The sequence below is a fragment of the Prionailurus bengalensis genome, chromosome B3 (genome assembly GCF_016509475.1).
Source record: "Prionailurus bengalensis isolate Pbe53 chromosome B3, Fcat_Pben_1.1_paternal_pri, whole genome shotgun sequence".
Taxonomy (NCBI): Eukaryota; Metazoa; Chordata; class Mammalia; order Carnivora; family Felidae; genus Prionailurus; species Prionailurus bengalensis.
In genome coordinates this window covers 47,351,092-47,372,887 of record NC_057355.1, presented here as the reverse complement: position 1 = coordinate 47,372,887, position 21,796 = coordinate 47,351,092, and the positions used below count along the sequence as shown (strand labels likewise).

Below are 21,796 nucleotides of genomic sequence, written 5' to 3'. Positions count from 1 at the left end.
CTCTCATTACAGGACTGGGTCCCTGCAGTGAGTCCAGCTTCTTGGGTGAGAGGCAGCTGGGTGGTAGACAGAAGAGAGAGGGCAGGGCGGGCTTCAGATTTCTCCAGAGACCTGCCCTAGATGAGTTAATTCTCATGATTGCAGCAAATCATCCTAGAGTACTTACTGCCAGCCTTGCCTGAGAGGCTCTTAATATAACAACTCTAGGAAACAAGTGCTACCATAAACCCATTTTACAGGTGCGGGAAACAAGGCCATGAGAAACTGGGTAAGTTGTCAAAGTTGTGCACCTACCAGATAGTAGGATCCAGGGTTCAAACTAGTGTGGCCCTTTGCTGTGCTACTAATGACTGAGATGGCCTCTTCAGACCCAGACATCTGGTTTCCACACTGGCTCTTCATTTCTTTGACCAAAAAAGGCTTGCTTGCAGAGGCCTTTATCTCACAGAACACCATCGGAGCTCTTTGCGTACCTGCTCAACTCCCACAAACCTGTGAACAACCCTATAAAGAGGAGGGGGGCTCTCCACTGGCTTTGTATCCTTGGATCTAGTAGCAGGTGGGTGCTTGGTGAAATTTCACGAAAGGAAGGATGGAAGTCAGTTGGCCTTTCATAACGTGATGTCCCTGTGTTTCTTCTATCTGTAGCAGCTGTAGCGGTTTCTAAACAGAAAAGAAACATGAGTGAGCGTGGGGCAGTGTTTCATAAAAGTAATCAGAATTTCTGAAAACACATTTAAAAAATGTATTTCAAGTTCCCATGGCCAGGATCTTATGTTTATGCTTCAAGCATTTATTATTTGCAGGGCTTGCCTCTTCCTAACCCTAACCCTTGCGGGTTATTTTGTGAGTAAAGAGGTCCTTGAGACTCTCAGACACTGTTGGGACTGCTCTTCTCAGCAGAGGCAGCAGAGACTATTTTCTTTGGGGTGGAGCACCAAATAACAGGAGGGTTCAGGCCTACCATCCCTTTTCCTAGGGCAAGACGCAGGCTCACATTTAAATACACATAGCAAGTAGCTCTGTGCCTTGTATCCTCGTTCTGTCTCCACACCACGGGGTGAGAGTATTGGGGTTTCTCCTACTTGGGTTGGGAGCCACGGCTGCCCTTCGCTAGGAGTGTGGAGTTCTGGCAGCTTCCTTTTGGATTTTGGATTTGTTTCCTTGCCTATAAAATGGGGTCGTTACAAGTGCCTGCCTCGTAGAGTTGTTAGGGCCACATCTCTTTGACACTAGAATTTTTTTTAACGTTTATTTATTTTTGAGAGAGAGCACAGGCAAGCACGAGCGGGGGAGGGGCAGGGAGAGAGAGGGAGACACAGAATCTGATGCAGGCTCCAGGCTCTGAGCTGTCAGCACAGAGCCTGATGTGGGGCTGGAACCCACGAACTGTGAGATCATGACCTGACAGGGTGAAGTTAGACACTTAACCACTTAACCTACTGAGCCACCCTATAGAGTTTGGTTCTCAAATAGGGCCCCACAGGGGATGTTTGGCAATCTCTGGGGACTTTCTGGGCTGTCATGACTGGGGGGTGGCGGTGGCTACGGGCGTCTAGTGGACAGAGTCCAGGGATGCTACTAAACACCCCAAAGCACACAGGACAGCCCCCACGACAAAGAATTACCTGGCCCGAAATGTCAGTTATGCCAAGCTAAGAACCTGGCAAGTTGGGACCTCTAACAGCGGTGGCTGTTTTTTTTTTTTTTTTTTCAACGTTTATTTATTTTTGGGACAGAGAGACAGAGCATGAACGGGGGAGGGGCAGAGAGAGAGGGAGACACAGAATCGGAAACAGGCTCCAGGCTCTGAGCCATCAGCCCAGAGCCTGACGCGGGGCTCGAACTCACGGACCGCGAGATCGTGACCTGGCTGAAGTCGGACGCTTAACCGACTGCGCCACCCAGGCGCCCCAGAGCGGTGGCTGTTTTTAAAAACATTCTTATCAAAGGGATAAAGGGACACAGGACCAGTGACAAAGAGCCCTCTTTTCTTAAGTAGGGAGGAAGGAATGGAAATTAACCTTTTACTGATGTTTCTCTGTTACCCCACAGGTGCCCCTGAAGTGTGAGAAATAGCTACTTTCCTCTCTGCTAAGGGGTTCCCAACTTCATTTGTAATTGCTTGCATCTATTTACATATAAATAATACATATACATTTACATACAAATAACTAATATGCTAAAACCCTTAACCTCTCTGGATAGTTAAACCCCGGGCCCTGAAGGCAGACAGCAGAGTGGGGCCCTGGCGTAGAAGCCGGGCTCCTGCTACCTGTGTGTGGCCTAAGGTCAGCTACAGACCTGGGGAGGCTTGCTTTTCTTTTCCGTAAAAGAGGGCAGGTGACCCTCTTATCTTATGTTGCTCCAGGACTAACGAAAATAACTGTGCACATGTAGAAACAGCCCCACGTGCGTGAAGGTGTGGTATGGCTCCTCAGGCAGACCTTTTGGTCGCGTTTTTCAGAGAACTCTGCTCCTAAGTGGCCACTCAGTATGTGGCACCACAAAGGATTAGGGCTCAGTAGCCAAAGAATGCTGTGCTGCTGGCCAGGTGGTAAACTAGGCCCAGAAAACATTCCTGCGGCATAGCGTGTGATTCGTGGTTGTGAGCGTGTGTGTAGGTGTGAACTACTTGGTCGCCCCACCTGTGGCTTCACCCTTTGGCTTTTCCCTTCTTTGTTCTGTGACCCTGGGTAAGCTTGACCTGCTCGCGCCTGGTTTCCTCGCCTGTGAAATGAGGCTGCCGGTACCACCACCACCCACCTGAGGGTAGGCGTAGGGGAAGTGACTTGGCCTTGAGTGTGCGGTGTGCATGGGAAGTTTAGCCCAGTAGATGCGGTCTTAATAAAATAATACTATGTATCATTTTGGCCTGCTGCAAGTGTCATTTTTCTCAGGTGAGGAAGGGATTGCCCCTGGGTTAGGAACTGAAGAAGGTTTTCTCTGGAGTTCCTGGTATCTTGTAACTTTTCATTGTAGTGAAATACACACAACATTAGCTCGGCCATTTTTACCCCTGTAACTTGAAGCAATTTAAATTTTAAGTGGCATCAAGTACCTTTCTAGCGTTGAGCAACCATGTCCACTAACTCCAGAACTTTTTCATCCGCCCGGAGGGAAGCCGTGTCCCATAGAGCAGTCACTTCACATGGTCCCTGCGACCCCCTCCCTCCCTCCCTCCCAGGCCCTACGACCCTGGTTTCCTCTCTGTCTCTGTGGAGTTGACTGTCCTAGACATTTTGTTTAAATGGAATGCTACCGTTTGTGGCCTTCGTGGCTGACTTCTCGGACTTAACATTGTGCTTTCCAGGCGTATCCATGCGTCGCAGCAGTGACCACCGCTTCATGCCTGTTGACCTGGTCTTTTTGGAGAGCAGCCCCAGCCTCAGTTTCATTGGCCTGTTCTCTTCACAAGTCATGTCCTGTTGGCAAGCTTTGAGATGTTTTTCTTCATTTATTTTGGCCCATTTTAGCCAGCCTTATTTTGTCCACTTTTCCAGTGATTCTAATGGCCCTTGAAATGAATATTGGAATGAAGGGCCCAGCCGGGTCCTCAGTTCTGCTGGGGAGTAAGGTCTTAACGGGTATTTTGTTTCTGTTGAACAATTAGCAGCAGGAGTGTGCACCCAGGCCTTGAGTTGAGCTTCATTTCCCCGGGACAGGGTGGCAGGTTTTAAAAACAAGTGTCTGGAAAACACCTACCAGGCCCTTTTTATTCCTCTGTTTAAAAGCTTTCCACAATGAGAAGTGGCCCTCAATTAAGTTGGTTAATAAAAACCTCCCTCTGTTTTAAAGCATTCTTGGGAAGTGTTTACATTGAACAGCACTGTGGGTTTCTAAATGAGAAGCTGTGGAGTGAGTGATCCTTAACCTGTGACTTTAATAATATCCTTTGCTTTAGATTTCCAGGTGGAGGCCTGGGCCAGATTTGTAGCTTGTCATTGATCCAGACAATCTTGACTCTATCCTGTCCCTCCCTCCCCCTTCAGCCAGACCGGTAGAAGATTGGACAGACCTGAAGCAGCTCGGAGATGTAAACCAGCTCACCAGAGAGGACTGGGCTGAAAGGGGGTGGTGTATTCCCTTGTTCTGACCTTAGTAATAGGGTGGGCGGCTTCAGCAAGAAGAGATTAAAGCGTTGAGGAGAGCAGCTCAGAGTTTCTGAGGTCCTGGGTCCTTCGGGAGAGGCCTGAGCTTTCCATTGGGATTTGGAGCTTGCTTGGGCTAAGGAGGCCACAGGTGCTCTGTAAATAGATGTTGAATGAATAAGTGAAAATTGATAGAACCGAGGAGTTCATTAAAAAATAAGTCGAGTTTTTTCTGTCTTTTAAAAAATAACTTCTCATTTCTGTCTTTTAATTAAATAGTACATTTGTAGAAGAAAGTAGATTGCACCATCAGTAAATGTACAAATAGGATCACTTAGATGCATAAATGTTGGATTTCATCCCTCCTGTGATTTAATCCAGGACAATAAATGAATGAAATGAATAGAAGCTTTGTTAACAGAGACCCCTCGACCCCAATAGGATTAGGAACCTTGGGGTTTTGCTAGACTAAAAAGGTACTTGTAGGAATGAGTTGCCTTTGTACTTTCTGATCTCAGCTCCCTGTGGAGTAGGATGATGCCGCATGTAGAGAGCTGCTTTATGTGTGTTTGGTTAATGAAGTAAGATCTCTTTAAGCACAAATCATTGTTTTTGGTGTTAACAGTGGTTATGTGAGTTTTTGCTGCATAATAGTCCTGGGTGACAACCCCAGATCTCAAGGTGTCACAACCACAAACATGTATTTTCCCACTTGCTCCTCTTGATTAGGTGTGGTTAGGTCGACCTAGGCTGGCCTTGACTGGGTCAGGCTTTCATTTGGCTTCAAGTCTGTTCCACATGTGCTTACTCTGGGGCCAGGGCTGAAGGGGGAGCAGTTACCTAGTACAGGTTCATCGCATGGCAGCTCACTCCAGCAGAAGATGTCGAGTGGAAACGTGTGATGGCTCTTAAGACTTTGGCTCCTAACTACCAAATGTTCTACCAACATTCCATTAGCCAACCCACGGCTAAACCCAACATCAGTCTGGTGGGGAGGCATGCTTGGTCTGTTCTAGGGGGAGGTACTGCAAAGTCACATGGCAAGGATGGTGGACATATCACCCCATTACAGGGGAGTGAGGCACTGGAGGATCTGGAAGAACAGCCTTTTGGGAACTTGTGGAACCTAGGCCAGCGGGGTGAAGAATCATAGACAGTTTGTCCAGGTACCAGCCGATGGCTTGGTAATTATCATAAATTAGCCTGACGTGCACTGACTCTTGGCTAGCCAAACATCACTTCATGTTCATTCACAGTGATGGTGGTCCTGGGGGTTCTGCTTATCTGTGGGAGGGGCAGAAGTGATGAGCTGGGTTTCTCTTTGGTCAGTAGTTATGACCTGACAGGTGCCCACTGTGATGGCAGGAGAGTGACAGGTAGAGCAAAGAGGACAAAGGACCAAAGTATCCAGGGAGACTGGGGGTTTGACTTACCCTTTGCAAGGTCCCTCCTCAGCATTGGTCTTTGGGAGTGAGCCTAAATCCCACCTTTAATAGTCACACTCTTTATCATCAGGGCCTTCATGCATGCTGCCCCATGTTTACTTTTTTTAATGTTTATTTGGAGAGAGCGAGAGAGCACATGTGTGCAAATGGGGGTGGGGCAGAGAGGTTTAGGGGAGAGAATCTTTTTTTTTTTTTTTTTTACAGGCTCCAGGCTCTGAGCTGTCAGCAGAGAGCCCGATGCGGGGCTCGAACTCATAAACCGAGAGATCATGACCTGAGCTGAAGTCGGACACTTAACAAACTGAGCCACCTAGGCGCCCCGGGGGGAGAGAATCTTAACCAGGCTGCACACTCAGGGCGGAGCCCGATGTGAGGCTCGATCTCACAGCTACGAGGTCACAACCTGAGCCGATATCAAGAATCAGAAGCTTAACTGACTAAGCTACCCAGGTGCCCCATGGTCCCTATTCTTATAAGGACCCTGGGCCTTAGTTTCCAGAGTCCTCCTTTTGTATGTGAAGAAACAGGCCTCAGGAGGGTTGGGTGACTTCTCTTCAAGTGGATCCAAACTAGGTCATCCAGTTTGCAGTCTAGGGTTTGTCCTTCCACACACCTATGACTGTTTGGCCCAGAAAGAGAATGGTGACTGGCTTTAAGGCATTACAGCATATCCTGTATACCGTATGTGACAGTGTCTCCTTTCTGAAGGAGTCAGGTGAGCCTTGTGCCAAAGTGCAGTGCCTTGGGAGGCGCAGAATGAAATGTTGGTTAAGAGTAGACAGCCCTTGTGTTACTTGTTTGCAGTGTGTCTTTTTTCGTGAAGAGCTGTCAGGCTCTCCGAGGGAAAAAAGACTCTGGCCATTAAGTGAAAATGCACTGAGAACAGGTGGGGACTAAAACCCTGTGAAGCCAAGGGTGTGAGGAGACAAAGCACTCATATGTGCCATGGGTGGGATTATAAATCCAGTGGACTTCTTTTTGGAGAGCACTTTGGCAATGGGGATTCTTTCACCAGCTGGTAAATAAAACCCAATTAAAAGTGGTTGAAATAATAAGGATATGTATTATCTCATGTAAACCAGAAGTTCAAAGCTAGGACATTTTGGGCATGAATTAATAGAAGACCCAGATGCATTGTCTCTTTTCTCTGTGCCAGCTTCAGTATTTGGCATTTGTCCTCAAGCTTGTCTCCCCATGGCCCTCATGTGGCTGCTGCTCCTGCTCCAGCCTGTATCCTCATATACAGTGATGTCCAGAGGCAGGAAAAGAGCAAAGCGGAGAATGCCTCTTCCAGAAGCTCCCTGCAGAACTTCCATAGCCCCTTTGGCCAAACTAGGTCAGATGCCCACACCTGAACCAATGACTTGCATGGGAGAGGTGGCTCCCATGTTTTGCTTAGACCAGTCTCTGGGTTAGAGGCCCAGCCTTCCCTGAAGCACATGAGTACTGGGAGGAGAGGGGACAAAACTGGAGCTTTGCTGGCCAGGAGGAAAGGGGCAGTTGTAGGTAACCTCTAGTGTTGGCCACAGCATTCTCTTTCAAAATTAAGAATGTATATATTCTAACTCAGTCCTTCCGCTGTTAAGAATGTATCTTATACCTGCATAAGTGTTCTGGCAAGCATACCAAGATATTCATTGCAGCATTATGATAACAAAACACTGGAAATAACCTAAATATCTTCCAGTCATTGGGCAGATCTGTAAATACTGATAAGGAAAAATTCACAAAATATACCATGAAGTCCCCCCCCCCCCCCAGCAAGGTACAAATTAGTATGTATCCTCAGATCCCATGTTTGTTTTTAAAAAGTCTTAATTCTTGGTTGGCAAAGATAAATTTCTGTAAACAGTCCCAAGAAACATGGTTATTGGTTATGGGATTGGTATGGCTGGGAAGGAATGTTTCTTTGCCATTTCAACAGTCTTTCTTGACTGTTTGAATTTTATAAAAAATCACTGTATGTATTACCTTTAAAATAGAAAAGAAAATGATAGGTGTTTTCTTAGTGTGTACAGGAGCTTAAAGAGAGGAAACCAGGGTTCTAACATGGGCGTTATGAGGAATGGGAGGGCCACTTGACTGTGTAATTGGCCTGAAGGGAAGTTGAGAAGGAAAAAAGTCCAGGAGTGAAACAGTCATTTTTTAAAAATCTTCCTTGGTATACTGCACATTGTCTTACACATAGTAGATTCAAATACACATTTGAAGAATGAATGAATATTTAGATCAAGACCCAGAGCAACTTTATGAGGTGCCAGAACCCAACTTAGCTCAAGTCAGCAAGAAAGTCGATTCTGCTGGAAATTTATTTTGCAAATAAAATATGGCTGCTGTATCCTCTATTTCCTTGAGCTTCCAGAATCTAATTCATTGCTAAAAATCAGAGTATGCAACTTTCTGTTCATCATCCATCTTAAACTGAAACCTGCTGTGCCAAGTTCTGAATAATAAAGCTGAATAAGATTTTTACAACTAAGGTAAGGGCAAAGAGGGGAACCACCAGCATGTGTTAGCTGTGTTGATAGTTGTGGCTTCAATGGAGAGATACCTAGATGGCCTAGATTGAGCAATTATTTTTTTAAAGCAAATTAAGGCCCTTTGGTACCCCACACTAACAAATCAAAAAATTAATTATGTCATTCTGATAATAGGAAGAAACTAGATAACAGTAGTGAAATAGAGTTTTTTGTTTGGCCAGTATTGTAGAAAAGTGTGAATATGCTTATCAGTGAAATGAGACAATGATATGTAATAGTATTTTCAAGTAGGATTCTCTTCCGTGTGGAAAAGCAAAGGCATATGATCATTAAAAAGTCTTTATATTAGGGTGGGGGGAGGGGCAGTAAGGTGACACCATTACTTTGTGCTGATATTCTTCATAATTCCTTTGCTAGAGGGCGCTTTCTGAATTTGATTCTTGTAAATCAAAGAAAGAATGTTGTAACTGACATTTCCATTAAGTTGCTTTTAACTTTTATACCCTTGGGTTTTAGCATTTAGCTCTCTGTAATGGCCACCGGATGCCCACTTTATTCAGACAATAAAGATACCCATTGAGCTGTGGTAAGATCATTTCCTTTGGAACAAAATGAAAAGCTTTCTGCACTCACAATTGGAGGAAAATGTAAAATTTTAGTAGGCCTCTTCTGCTGAGATTGAAAAGAGTCCATGTTTGAACACCATAAACTTTGTGGTTCAAATGTGCTGTGGAAATTTCCAGGCTGCCTTTGAAATAAAAGAAGCAAATATACCTTTTCAGAGTGTTTTTGTAATGGGTCCTTAGAAATATTTGGAAGAAGAGTAGTATTTCACATCTTTGTTGGGATCGTTTTGGGATCAAAAGATCCTAAGATTGCTGGTACATTATGTTCTAGAGTGGGCCTGATTTAAATTACTTATGAGAGAGAGAGAGAGGAAGGAAGGGAGGAAGGAGAATGAGGAGGTAGAGGGAAGGGAAGGAGGGTATAGGAGGAAAGAAGGGAGGAAGGAGGGAAAGAGAAAAAGTTTGTGTGCATGTATATATACCTGTAAACCTAAATGTTTATGCTCACCTCACATAATTTTTGTATACATCTTCCTCCGGTTTTCAGACAGTCTAATATCTGTGAATTCTGTGATTAAATTTGATTATTTTATTATTTTTGAGTAATCTCTACACCCAATGTGGGGCTTGAACTTGTGACCCTGAGATCGAGAATCACATGCGGTAACCTACTGAGCCAGGCAGGCCACCCCTAAATTTGATAATTTTATTTTTGAAATTTATTTTTATTTTTTTATTTACTTATTTTGTAATTTTTTTAAGTTTTATTTATTTATTTTGTGTGAGAGAGAATGAGCACAAGGATGAGCATTGGGAGGGACAGAGAGAGAATCCCAAGCAGACTCTGCCCTATGAGCACAGGGCCTGATGCAGGGCTTGAAGTTGGGAACTGTGAGATCATGACCTGGCCTGAGCTGAAATGAAGACTTGGATGCTCAGCCGACTGAGCCACCCAGGTACCCCTAAATTTGATAATTTCAGGTGAAATCTGCATCTGCATCAGGAAATATAAAAAATAATGATAGTGATAGCGCTTGGCACTGTTTTAAGCACATAATGCCTATGAATTCATTTAGTCCTTAGAGTAACCCTATTATTATCCCGTTTTTACAGTTGAAACAGGCAGAGAGAGATGGAGTAACTCATGCAAGGTGATGCACTTAGTAAATAGTGGGGCTATGTTCAAAACTGGATCATCTGTCTTGACTTCGTTGAAAGCAAATTAAAAATTAATTGAAGCAAAAATCATGAGATTTGAGTCATTCCTAAATCTACCAGTTCATCTTGTAAATCACAGGCTTTTCTATTAGTGTTTACAGTGTTTCATTTAACTGAAATAATTTAATCTGAGCCCCTTGTTTCACAATCCACGTTTTAAGTTACTTTCCACAGTAAGCATATACTTTATAAATTATTTCAGTTGTAACTCTGACATACATTGAAGGACAGTAAATTTAGCTAATCAACATGAGAAACTTTAGAGAGCTACTTGTCTCCTCTTTTCTTAGGGAAGAAAGATGAGCTCTTTCAGTTCCCAAAGGAGTCCTCAATTTAAAATGAATGATTCCCCTGGAATAAAATATTCTTTCTCCTCCTGCAGAAAGCAGCTACTGCTTTCAGAAGCTGAAGTCATTTTTCTCTTCAATGGTCTGTATTTAGTCCTGATGTGTGTCTCCTGCCAGCTTTCTTTCTTTCTTTGAAACTTCAGCAGCAGCATAACTAGTGATTCACCCTTCTTGAAATAAATGCTGAGGTTGGTGTTCTACACAGATGACTTCTGAATGCCCAGGTCACAGCCTGCGCTCTGGCCCTGAGTTAGCGATAGGTAAGGAGCCCCTCCTGGGGGAGATGTGATCGCAAAGTGTTGAAGAACTTAAAGCCAAGGGCAGTGCCTGGCACCTGGGAAGACCTCAGGAGACGTCTGCCCCTGCTATGGTTGTTGTATGTTGGGCCCTTGCCTTGTGCATTGCCTAGTTGAATTCCCTTTGCATTCCCATCAAGGAGGTGATGGTCTGTCCCCATTTACAGTAGACACTGCAGCTTAGTGAGGTGAAGAGTTTGTCCCAGGCCATATGGGTAGTATGTGGTTACAGCTATGGTGCAAACTGTTTTTTTTTTTTTTGTTTTTTTTTTTTTTTGTTTTTAAGTAGAAAAGCGTAGCAATCATTAAGTGTATAGTTTTTTTTTTGTTTGTTACTTGATAGAGACAGCAAGAGAACACAAGTGGGGGCAGGGCAGAGAGAGAGAAAATGAGAGACAGAGAGACTCTTAAGCAGGCTCCACACCCAGTGCAGAGCTTGAGTCGGGGCTTAATCTCAGGACCCTGGGATCAAGACCTGAGCTGAAATCAAAAGTTGGACGCTCAACTAACAGAGCCACCCAGGAGCCCCATAAGTGTATAGTTTTTCTAGGTGTGCAAGATGGTTTAGTGTTGATCTGACTGCATTCCTGGGATGAGAGATGCAAAACCTTCCATGCTATTCCGCCATCTTGGTCCCTCTCCCATAAGTGTATAGTTTTTAATAGAAGTTTGCTCTTCCCTCCCACTTACCATTCCTCAACAAAGATAACCACCGTCCTCTTTCTATCACTGTAGGTAAAATTTGACTGTTCTTGAACTTCATAGAAATGGAGGGGCGCCTGGGTGGCTCAGTCGGTTAAGCGTCCGACTTCAGCTCAGGTCACAATCTCGCGGTCTGTGAGTTCGAGCCCCGCGTCGGGCTCTGGGCTGATGGCTCAGAGCCTGGAGCCTGCTTCCGATTCTGTGTCTCCCTCTCTTTCTGACCCTCCCCTGTTCATGCTCTGTCTCTCTGTCTCAAAAATAAATAAAAACGTTAAAAAAAATTAAAAAAAGAAATGGAATCATATTCATGTAGTGTGTACTCAGTTGTGTCTGGCTTTTTTCATTCAACATTATGTTGACATTCATCCATGGATTTGCAGGTGGCAGTAATTTCTTCTTATGGTTTAATATATGGCTACATTTCTCCCTCTATGACTGTACCTCAGTAATTGATTTGTCTACCCTACTGTTGATCGACTTTTGAGTTGTTTGCATTTCTTGGCTATAATTAAAAGTCTTAATCAGTATATGTATGCATGTTTGTTCGCTCTTTCTTTCTTTCTTTCTTTCTTTCTTTCTTTCTTTCTTTCTTTCTTTCTTTCTTTCTCTTTTTTAAGTTATCTCTATACCCAATGTGGTGCTTGAACTCACAACTCAGTGAACAAGAGTCACACGCTCTACTGACTTAGCCAGCCAGGTGCCCCTCTGCTTGTAGATTCTTTGGGTATAAAGGAGCAGAATTGCTGGATCTTCATGTGTCTGGAACTGCGGTTGATACTGTGAAACAGTTTTCCAGAGTGGTTTTACCAGTTGATGTTTGTACCTAGCACAGTGGCTGCAGTATCCGTGCTTGGTATTGTGCGTCATCTTCCCTTTAGTTGTTCTTGTGAGTGTGTAGTGGAACCGTGTTGTATCAAATTTGGTTTTTATTTTTTATTTTTTTTATTTTATTTTTTTTTCAGCACAGTAATTCTACTTTATTTTTTATTTTTATTTTTATATATATATATGAAATTTATTGACCAATTGGTTTCCATACAACACCCAGTGCTCATCCCAAAAGGTGCCCTCCTCAATACCCATCACCCACCCTCCTCTCCCTCCCACCCCCCATCAACCCTCAGTTTGTTCTCAGTTTTAAACAGTCTCTTATGCTTTGGCTGTCTCCCACTCTAACCTCTTTTTTTTTTTTTTTTCCTTCCCCTCCCCCATGGGTTCCTGTTAAGTTTCTCAGGATCCACATAAGAGTGAAACCATATGGTACCTGTCTTTCTCTGTATGGCTTATTTCACTTAGGATCACACTCTCCAGTTCCATCCACGTTGCTACAAAAGGCCATATTTCATTTTTTCTCATTGCCACGTAATATTCCATTGTGTATATAAACCACAATTTCTTTATCCATTCATCAGTTGATGGACATTTAGGCTCTTTCCATAATTTGGCTATTGTTGAGAGTGCTGCTATGAACATTGGGGTACAAGTGCCCCTATGCATCAGTACTCCTGTATCCCTTGGATAAATTCCTAGCAGTGCTATTGCTGGGTCATAGGGTAGGTCTATTTTTAATTTTCTGAGGAACCTCCACACTGCTTTCCAGAGCGGCTGCACCAATTTGCATTCCCACCAACAGTGCAAGAGGGTTCCCGTTTGTCCACATCCTCTCCAGCATCTATAGTCTCCTGATTTGTTCATTTTGGCCACTCTGACTGGCGTGAGGTGATACCTGAGTGTGGTTTTGATTTGTATTTCCCTGATAAGGAGCGACGCTGAACATCTTTTCATGTGCCTGTTGGCCATCCGGATGTCTTCTTTAGAGAAGTGTCTATTCATGTTTTCTGCCCATTTCTTCACTGGGTTATTTGTTTTTCGGGTGTGGAGTTTGGTGAGCTCTTTATAGATTTTGGATACTAGCCCTTTGTCCGATATGTCATTTGCGAATATCTTTTCCCATTCCGTTGGTTGGTTGTTTCCTTTGCTGTGCAGAAGCTTTTTATCTTCATAAGGTCCCAGTAATTCACTTTTGCTTTTAATTCCCTTGCCTTTGGGGATGTGTCGAGTAAGAGATTGCTACGGCTGAGGTCAGAGAGGTCTTTTCCTGCTTTCTCCTCTAAGGTTTTGATGGTTTCCTGTCTCACATTTAGGTCCTTTATCCATTTTGAGTTTATTTTTATGAATGGTGTGAGAAAGTGGTCTAGTTTCAACCTTCTGCATGTTGCTGTCCAGTTCTCCCAGCACCATTTGTTAAAGAGGCTGTCTTTTTTCCATTGGATGTTCTTTCCTGCTTTGTCAAAGATGAGTTGGCCATACGTTTGTGGGTCTAGTTCTGGGGTTTCTATTCTATTCCATTGGTCTATGTGTCTATTTTTGTGCCATCAAATTTGGTTTTTAATCAATAGATGCATATTGTAAAACATTTGGAAAATCACAGCAAAGTATGAGATGAAAAATAAAAACTTTAGTTCTGCCATCAAGATACATAGGTGTTAATATTTGGGTGTATTTTTTTTTCTCACTGTGTATATGTATGTATATGCACGCTAAATACAAAATTGGAGTTTTGTGCAAGCAAGATACTGTTAACGGGGATACTTTGGGTGCCTATATAATGAAACAAGAAAGCACAAATGGAATGCCCAAAAATAGAGGGCTAATGATAGTATAAATGTACCTCATATTTCCATTTTCCTGTTTTATTTGGAGGAAGAAGGAAAAAGGAAAGGAAGCCAGCATTTGTTATGTATTTGCCGCGCCCTGGACTCTGTGCTGATGGAAGTGATGATGCGTCCAGAGTGGACTTGAGTGCTGTGAGAAAGTGTAACCCACACAGCAGCCGTCTGATATACAGCATGTTTGAAAAATAAGTCTTATTTCACACCTTGTAACTGAGCGTGCTGGAAAACTAGGCTCATGTCCCAGTGTAAATGGACTCTAATTACACTGGCAGGTTGTTTGCCCAGCCGCAAAAGTGCACATACTCCTATTGTTTTAACCCACGTGAATATTAACACATAGGGAGCACCACTTTGCATGGAGATTACTTCATTATTTTGGTGTGTAGGCTTCATATTTTAACAACTGTCCTGTTTCCTTCAAATGCATTAAAGCTAATGCCATTGTTTTTCAACATTAAATCTAATCTCAAAATCCTAATTAAAATCTATATTTGAATAATTTGCATTATTGGCTGAAGTTTTCATTGGTTAGGTTTTTTTTTGCCAAATGGAACCTTGTTATTTGAAGCCATGCGTAATCTCCTGAATACCCAGGACTAATTTTTGTTGCCAATAAAAATGCTTTGGTGGGGGTGGGGGGAGGATAGAAAAAAAGATAGACCAGAAATCTACAGTCTTATAATCCTGAATGTACTTTATATTTTCATGACAATCAGTAGAGACCTCTTGGTTTTCTTTCAAGAGCAGAGGGTATGGGATCTTTCCGTTGAGGATGGCTGGCCTAGGGTAAAGTTCTCTCATGTGGGCCTAAGTTAATTTTGGGTGTGTTGGGGAATAACTTTGAAGAGCGATAAATATTTTGTATATACTTGTCAGATCACTAAGTTGTACACCTGAAACTAATGTAACATTGTGTCAACTGTACTCAAGTTAAAAAAAAAAAATTTTTTTTTAAGAATAGTGAATATCTACTCTCATGGTCTTTACAAACAAAAGCCAGAATTCATTAAACTTTATTCAGACAGTACAACCTAAATAAAAATAATAGCTTAATTTTGGACATGTTGGACAATTAGGTATTTCACATTAGTTCATTTTCCTGATTTCTGAAGCTTATTTATTTAAAGGGTAAGACTAAATATTTAGCTTTATAATTGAAATTTCAACAGGGACACATTTCCCAGAATTACTAAAACCTAGATACTAATTAAAATTACCATTTGCATTCTTTTTTTTTTTTTTAATGTTTTTTTTATTTTCTGGGGGGTGGAAGGGAGAGACAGACAGAACGCACGCAGGGGAGGGGCAGAGAGAGAGGGAGACACAGAATCTGAAGCAGGCTCCAGGCTCCAAGCTGTCAGCATAGAGCCTGAAGTGGGGCTCGAACTCATGAACTGCGAATCATGACCTGAGCCAAAGTCGGACGTTTAACCGACTGCGCCATCCACGTGTCCCTACTGTTCTTATTAGTCTTATTTATCATGTGGAGATAGGTTTTTTAGACTTTAATTTTTTACTGAAGTACAATTACCATACAATGTTATTATTAATTTCAAGTGTATAATACAACGTAGTGATTCAACAGTTTTGTGCACTACTTGGTGTTCACCATGATAGATGTGGTTCCTATCTGTCACCGTATGTTATTACTGGATTATTGACTGTATTCCCTGTGCTGTACTTTTCATCTCCATGACGTATTTTATAACTGGAAGTTTGTACTTCTTTATCACCTTTATCTATTTCATCTACCCCCTTCCACCTCTTCTCTGACAACCACCAGTTTGTTGTATTTAAGAATCCGGTTTTTTGTTTGTTTTTTAGATTCCACAGAGGAGTGAAATCATGTGGTGTTTGTCTTTCTCTGACTGACCTATTTCACTTAGCATAATACTCACTAGATCTGTCCATGTTGTTGCTAATAGCAATATCTCATTCTTGTGGGTTTTTTTTAATGTTTGTTTATTTAGAGTGCGTGAGCAGGACAGGGGCAGAGAAAGAGGGAGAGTGAGAGAATGCCAAGCAGGGCCCGCACTGTCAGCGCAGAGCCTGATGCAGGGCTCAGTCTCATTTACTGTGAGATCAAGAGTCAGGCGCTTAATCGACTGAGCCACCCAGGTGCCCCAAGATCTCATTCTTTTTTGTGGCTGAGTAATATTCCATTGTATGTATACCACTTCTTTATCCTTCCATCTGTCTGGACACGGGCTACTTTCATGTGGAGCTCTCTTTAGAGGCTCTAGATGCATAAGTCTCCTTGTTCCTATGTTAGATACTTGTGGAAATTACTGTGCTTCTAGTTCATATGACTGCTTTTTGTGGTTCTTCTGTCATCTTCTATAGCTGACACCTTGTTTGCTTCCAGAGCGGCTCACGCTTCTGTGTCATTACTTCTCCTTGGCTTTGGACTAGGGATTGTGATTTCCAACTGTGTAGGGTTGTGTGTAAGAAGAAAAGAAGGAAGCTGACAATGAACTATGTTATGTATTGGGTGCTGGGTCCGAGACCACATGTTGCCTAAAAAGGAAACAGTCATTTCCCAGCACCACTGTTTTGCATGCTCAAAGGCCGTTTCTGTTTTTATTTATTTATCTTTATTTCTTGACAGTAATAATGACTTGTTTGTAATCAAAATGGAAGCACTACAGAAATGTGTGATTTAAATTCAGAGGGTCCCAGGGTGCCTGGGTGGCTCGGTTGGTTGAGTGTCCGACTGCGGCTCAGGTCATAATCTTGAGGTCCGTGAGTTCCCTGCGTCGGGCTTTGTGCTGACAGCTCAGGGCCTGGAGCCTGCTTCACATTCTGTGTCTCCCTCATTCTTTGCCCCTCCCACTCACACACACTCTCTCTCTCTCTCTCTCAAACATAAATAAACATCAAAAATAAATTCAAAGGGACTCATTTTATCACCTCTAGGCATAACAGCTCTTTAAGAATTTGGTAAGCTCGGGGCGCCTGGGTGGCGCAGTCGGTTAAGCGTCCGACTTCAGCCAGGTCACGATCTCGCGGTCCGTGAGTTCGAGCCCCATGTCAGGCTCTGGGCTGATGGCTCGGAGCCTGGAGCCTGTTTCGATTCTGTGTCTCCCTCTCTCTCTGCCCCTCCCCCGTTCATGCTCTGTCTCTCTCTGTCCCAAAAAATAAAAAAAAGCGTTAAAAAAAAGCGTTGAAAAAAAAAATTAAAAATAAATAAATAAATAAATAAAAGAATTTGGTAAGCTCTTTTTAGATTTTCATGTAACTTTATAAATGTTATTTTACAGAAATGAGGCTACTCTCTATATAACATATATATACAGTTATATATATAATATATATGTTTATATATATTATATATAGATATCTGTATATACATTATCCTGATACTTTTTAAAAACAATGTATCATGATACTTTCCATGGCTGTATATAAAAAATTTTTTTAATAGCTTTCTGGTATTATGCAATGTGGATATATAAAAATTTAGCCAGCTTCCTATTAATGGAAATTTGAGTTATTTGTATACAAGTATTTACACACTTAGGATTGTGTTTGTGTAATTCTTCTGTTTAAGGTTAATTACTAGAAGTAGAATTGCTGGATCAGATGGTGTATACATTTCAATTTTGGTGCTGTCTGCCGTAAGTGTGTACCAATTTACTCTTGTTTAGGTAACAATGGTACAAAACAATGTACCAATTTACTCTTTTATCAAAGACTGTTTCTGTGTATTTCCTGGTGTTTTCAGAGTGCAAATTGTGAATCAGAAGTGTCAGATGAGGTATTTTTGCGTTTCAGTTTTTAGTCCAAAGAGAGGCCTTTATTTATTGGATGCAAGAGGCAAGAAGTAGGAGAAATGCCTCTGTCAAGAAGAGAGGCAAGTAGAGCCTGGAAAAGGAGGAGGGAAGAATGGAAGAAAGAGAAGATGCCAGGGGAGATGCTCGTCTTCGACCAGAAGCAGATCCCTCCTGTGCCCTCTGGTTTCTGTGTGTGGCACTTTCTAGCCTGGCCTGAGGGTCTTCCTAGATCACCACCGTCCTTCTCACCATTTCAGGTTATCCATTTACCCTGAAGTGGATAACCTTTGGGGAATGGAGGCCTCCCTGTTTCCATGAGGACATCAAGCACAGATCTTAATTGTGAATAGAAGCTAGTCCTTTTAGAGCTCAGATACCGTGAGGCTCACGAAATTGCTGGGAAAGTGGGAACCAGACTATGGAAATGGTCCAGGGAAGCTGGGTACGTAGGGCCACAGGCATGCTCTGAGTAGGACATGCCACCAGGGCCATGCTGCACTGGGGACACAGGCCCACCTTGTGGCAGCAGAGATGAGAATTTGGCCTTTTCACCTCTACCAGTTAGTTGTGGTCTCTGCCTCACTTCAGTTCTCCTGTGTACATGAGGAATTCCCCAACAGAGGAAAAGATTGTGTTCAGATGCTGACTGAAATATGGATCATTTCCAGCCTCTATCCTTGGGTAATCCCTCTTGCCTCCTTCTTCAGGGTCTTTGAGATCTCAGAGAAGGGGGATACAGGTGTAGATATGTAGACACATCCATACACACATACTTAGATACATATAGCCTTTTTAAAATCACTCTGTATGCTCCCCCCGTTAGGTAGCATGGCAACACATGTTGTTGTTGTTTATGTTTAATTTTTTTTTAACAATTATTTATTATTGAGAGACAGAGCATGAGCAGGGGGAGGGGCTGAGAGACGGGGAGACACAGAATCCAAAACAGGCTCCAGGCTCTGAGCGGTCAGCACTGGGGCTCGAACTCATAAACCATGAGATCATGACCTGAGCTGAAGTTGGACGCTTAGCTGTCTGAGCCACCCAGGTGCCCCTTGCCCATGTTCGGTCCAGCTGCAGGGGTAGGGATTCAACAGATGGTTGGTTGTGCCACGTTTGTGGGTGGGTACCTAAGGATAATTTAGATGGAGATTGGATTTAGCTTGGAAACTAAGACCCTTCAGCCAGAAGATGTAGATAGTCTGACTACATGGTCAGATTATTTGTATTGAGGAGTCAGGAGGCCCAAATTCAAGTTCCTCAGAGCAATGACTTCCGGTAAGACGATTATGAGTGAAGACACCTGGATTCTAGTGTTGGTTCTGACAACTAAGAGGGATGTGGGACAAACCCCATGATTTTTAAATTGTGTCCTCATGTTTTAAGTGAGGGTTTGGATGAAGTCATTGTTTTAGAATCAGACGACCCATCAGGAGAATTACCTGGGTTGCATGTGTGCGCGCGTGCGCACGTGCAGAATGTTAGGCCTCAACTCTAATCCATCCATCAGAATTTCCAAAAGGGGTCTGGGAGACTTGTATTGTTAAAAAAAAACTCGCAAGTGATTCTGATGGTGCCACAGTTATAGAATGCCTAAGAAGTTTCCTTATCAGTTTTCATGTTCCACGAAACGTGTTCATTTCAAAGGTGGGTGGTCTGGAATATTGATTTTATTAGGCATCTTCATCAACTCTTCTCTGAACTTAATAGAGCTCCACATTGTCTCATCTTCAAATTCTCTTTTTCTGCATTCTGTGGCAAAGGCTGCTAATTTTACATCCAGTGTCTATTCTCTTCTTCTTTGGTAACCAAAATACCTGATAATTTTCTAGGGTGTAATAATGTGCCAAGCTAAAAGATTCTATTTCCCAGCCTCCCTTTCACATGGCTATGGGCCAGGGACTTCAGCTTTAGTAACTGAAAGGTGAAGTGTTATGTGTGGGGCTTATGGAAGGTTCCAGAGACTGACTTGTGTAGACAGTGCATCCTTTTGCTTTTTCTGTGTCTTCCTACCTACTGCTTGGGACATGGACACAACGGCTAAAATCCATTAGCCATCTTGGATCATGATGTAATGGTGGAGTTGGAAGCCATACTCTAAGTAGAGCACAAAGAAAGGAGGAGTCTGGATCCCCAAGGACCCTGGAGCCGTGATACCACCCCTGGAGTGCTTACCTCCACACTTCGTTCTTGCTGGTTAAGCCAAAGTTATTTTGTGTTTTTGATCATGAACAGCTAAACCTAACCTCACTGATACTCCTGCTGGGTGGAGGCTTGACAGTATGTCTTCCACACCTCTAGGTGGCTTGCGCATAGTAGGTGCTCCATAAGTATTTAACAAGTTAAACGCCCAGTGGTACTGAAGGCTCCAGCTGCTCTCACCTCTGCCTTTCTTATGTTAGATTAAATTACTCATAGGGACCTTTTGTTTGTTCTGTCCCAACCACCAGGAAGGTCGTTCACAGTCCTCTGTACAGGGCTTTAGGCCACACGCTTAAATATTTTGACAAGGCAGCAGATAGTGGGCCTTTGAAATTGCAACTGCATGCATACATTATTTCAAATGAAAATCTAAGGGCTGGGCACTTTTCTGAATCTACAGAAGAAATTGAAGGTGGTTTTCAAATGATGTCAGAAAAGGCCACCATGGAATCTTTTGCTATCATTTGGAGGCTGTTCTTCCACAGTGCCGGCCAGGAACTTGATGTCAGGGGACTCTTTTGAAAGCGACTATTAAGGGGCCCTCATTGCCAGCTACTGACAAGGGGGTCTGCCTTCTCAGTGGCAACCTCAGAGGTGGTCTTGGCCAGACCAAGTTGCTCCTGACTCATGCTGAGCTTTGTCAGCCAGGCTGACACGCCCCTTCGAGGCCAGGACAACATGCTGGTTTCCTGGAAGCATGGGGGCCAAGACTGTGCTGCTAAGAAAATGGTACTGTTTTTGCAAGTATGGCCTAATGGGAGTGTGTTTAAAACTCTTCCTCAACAGTAAAGCTCCTTTCCAAGAAATATGGGGTTAAAAAAACCGAGACTTAAAAGCAAAAGCTGGGAGATGAATCAACTCTTCACCGATACCAAGGAGTTTATTTCAAAACAGGTTTCATTGACTGCATTGATTTGGATGGCCCACCCATCTCGGTTTGCCCACTGAGAGCAGGGCGCAGAGGAAGACCCACACCCTTTGTGGGAAAAAGTGAATTCTGTGGCAAACCCTAGTGGCTCAAGAGTGTTTGCTTCTCCTGGAAATAATTATAGAAATATGCAATCCTTGAAAGGCAACATCTGGCTGGCTGGAGGCGAGCTGGCAAATACTCAATCTAAATAGATGGAGGTGATGTTGCACAGAAGGAAAAGAAACAGCCTGAGAAAAGGGCCAGTAAGTTTTTGAGCCCATGTCTAGAGAGATACCCCTCTCTATCCTTGTGTTGACTTTTCCCCTGGAGAAGGGCACCCCTCCCAGCCTTTCTAGAAGACAGATGCACAGACCAGAGCCCAGTGACCTATCCCCTGCACTTCTGAGGAGGCTTCCATGGAGGAAAGGGGGCCTCTTATGGCTCTGGTTGGCTCCCAGAGCTGAGATGGGTTTGCTGCCCAGGGAGTGCCCTGGACCAGGGCTCAGCTGGCAGCCTTGACTTCTCATCTGCTTCCAGTGCAATCTGAGGTGTTCATTTAGATGGTTAGACATGTCTTTCCCCCCTCAATGCTTTTTCAAGGTGCCGTTTGCTTGTCCTTACCAGCCATGCCCAGCACCTGGGAGCTCTGCAGCATTTCTGCCTGCTCAGTTTGGAGGGGCCCAGCTTTGGACCTCTTGAAACTCCAGGGCACATCCCCTTTGGTCCTTTTTAATTTTTACATCCGCCAGCTAGTGACGAAAGCAGAACAGCATCTTCATGGGTTTATGGATGTTGGCAATTTTTCTTTTTTAATAGCATGCGATATGTGTTCAAGGAAAGAATTCAGTTCTAATAAATCTGAGGAACTATTCTGGATTTTCAGACACTGGGTTTCTATGAGAGCTATGGTAGGGGTATTTTGAAGGACTTACTGGAAAATCTGGGCCCTCTGCAAGTTTTTGCAGATGGTGCATTTTCACAGAGAAATGCTTCTAGTAGCAGTTTTGTTCAGTTCTTCTATAGTTGTTACTCTTGGCTGTGGTTTTGTGGAGCCTGAGTCAATGGTCTTAGAAGTCTGGGTTTGACTTCTC

At 43.3% G+C, this 21,796-nt stretch overlaps 1 protein-coding gene and 1 long non-coding RNA gene across 5 annotated transcripts in view; one reads left to right on the top strand and one right to left on the bottom strand.

Moving 5' to 3' along the window:
* Positions 1-21,796, top strand: part of CGNL1 (cingulin like 1) — a 161,246-nt gene that overhangs the window by 7,158 nt on the left and 132,292 nt on the right. The window lies entirely within an intron of this gene.
* On the bottom strand, positions 378-5,700 carry LOC122468595. Its single transcript, XR_006293284.1, has 3 exons — positions 4,932-5,700; positions 4,098-4,247; positions 378-663 (listed from the first exon to the last, which is right to left on the bottom strand). It is a non-coding gene; the product is annotated as an uncharacterized LOC122468595 (long non-coding RNA).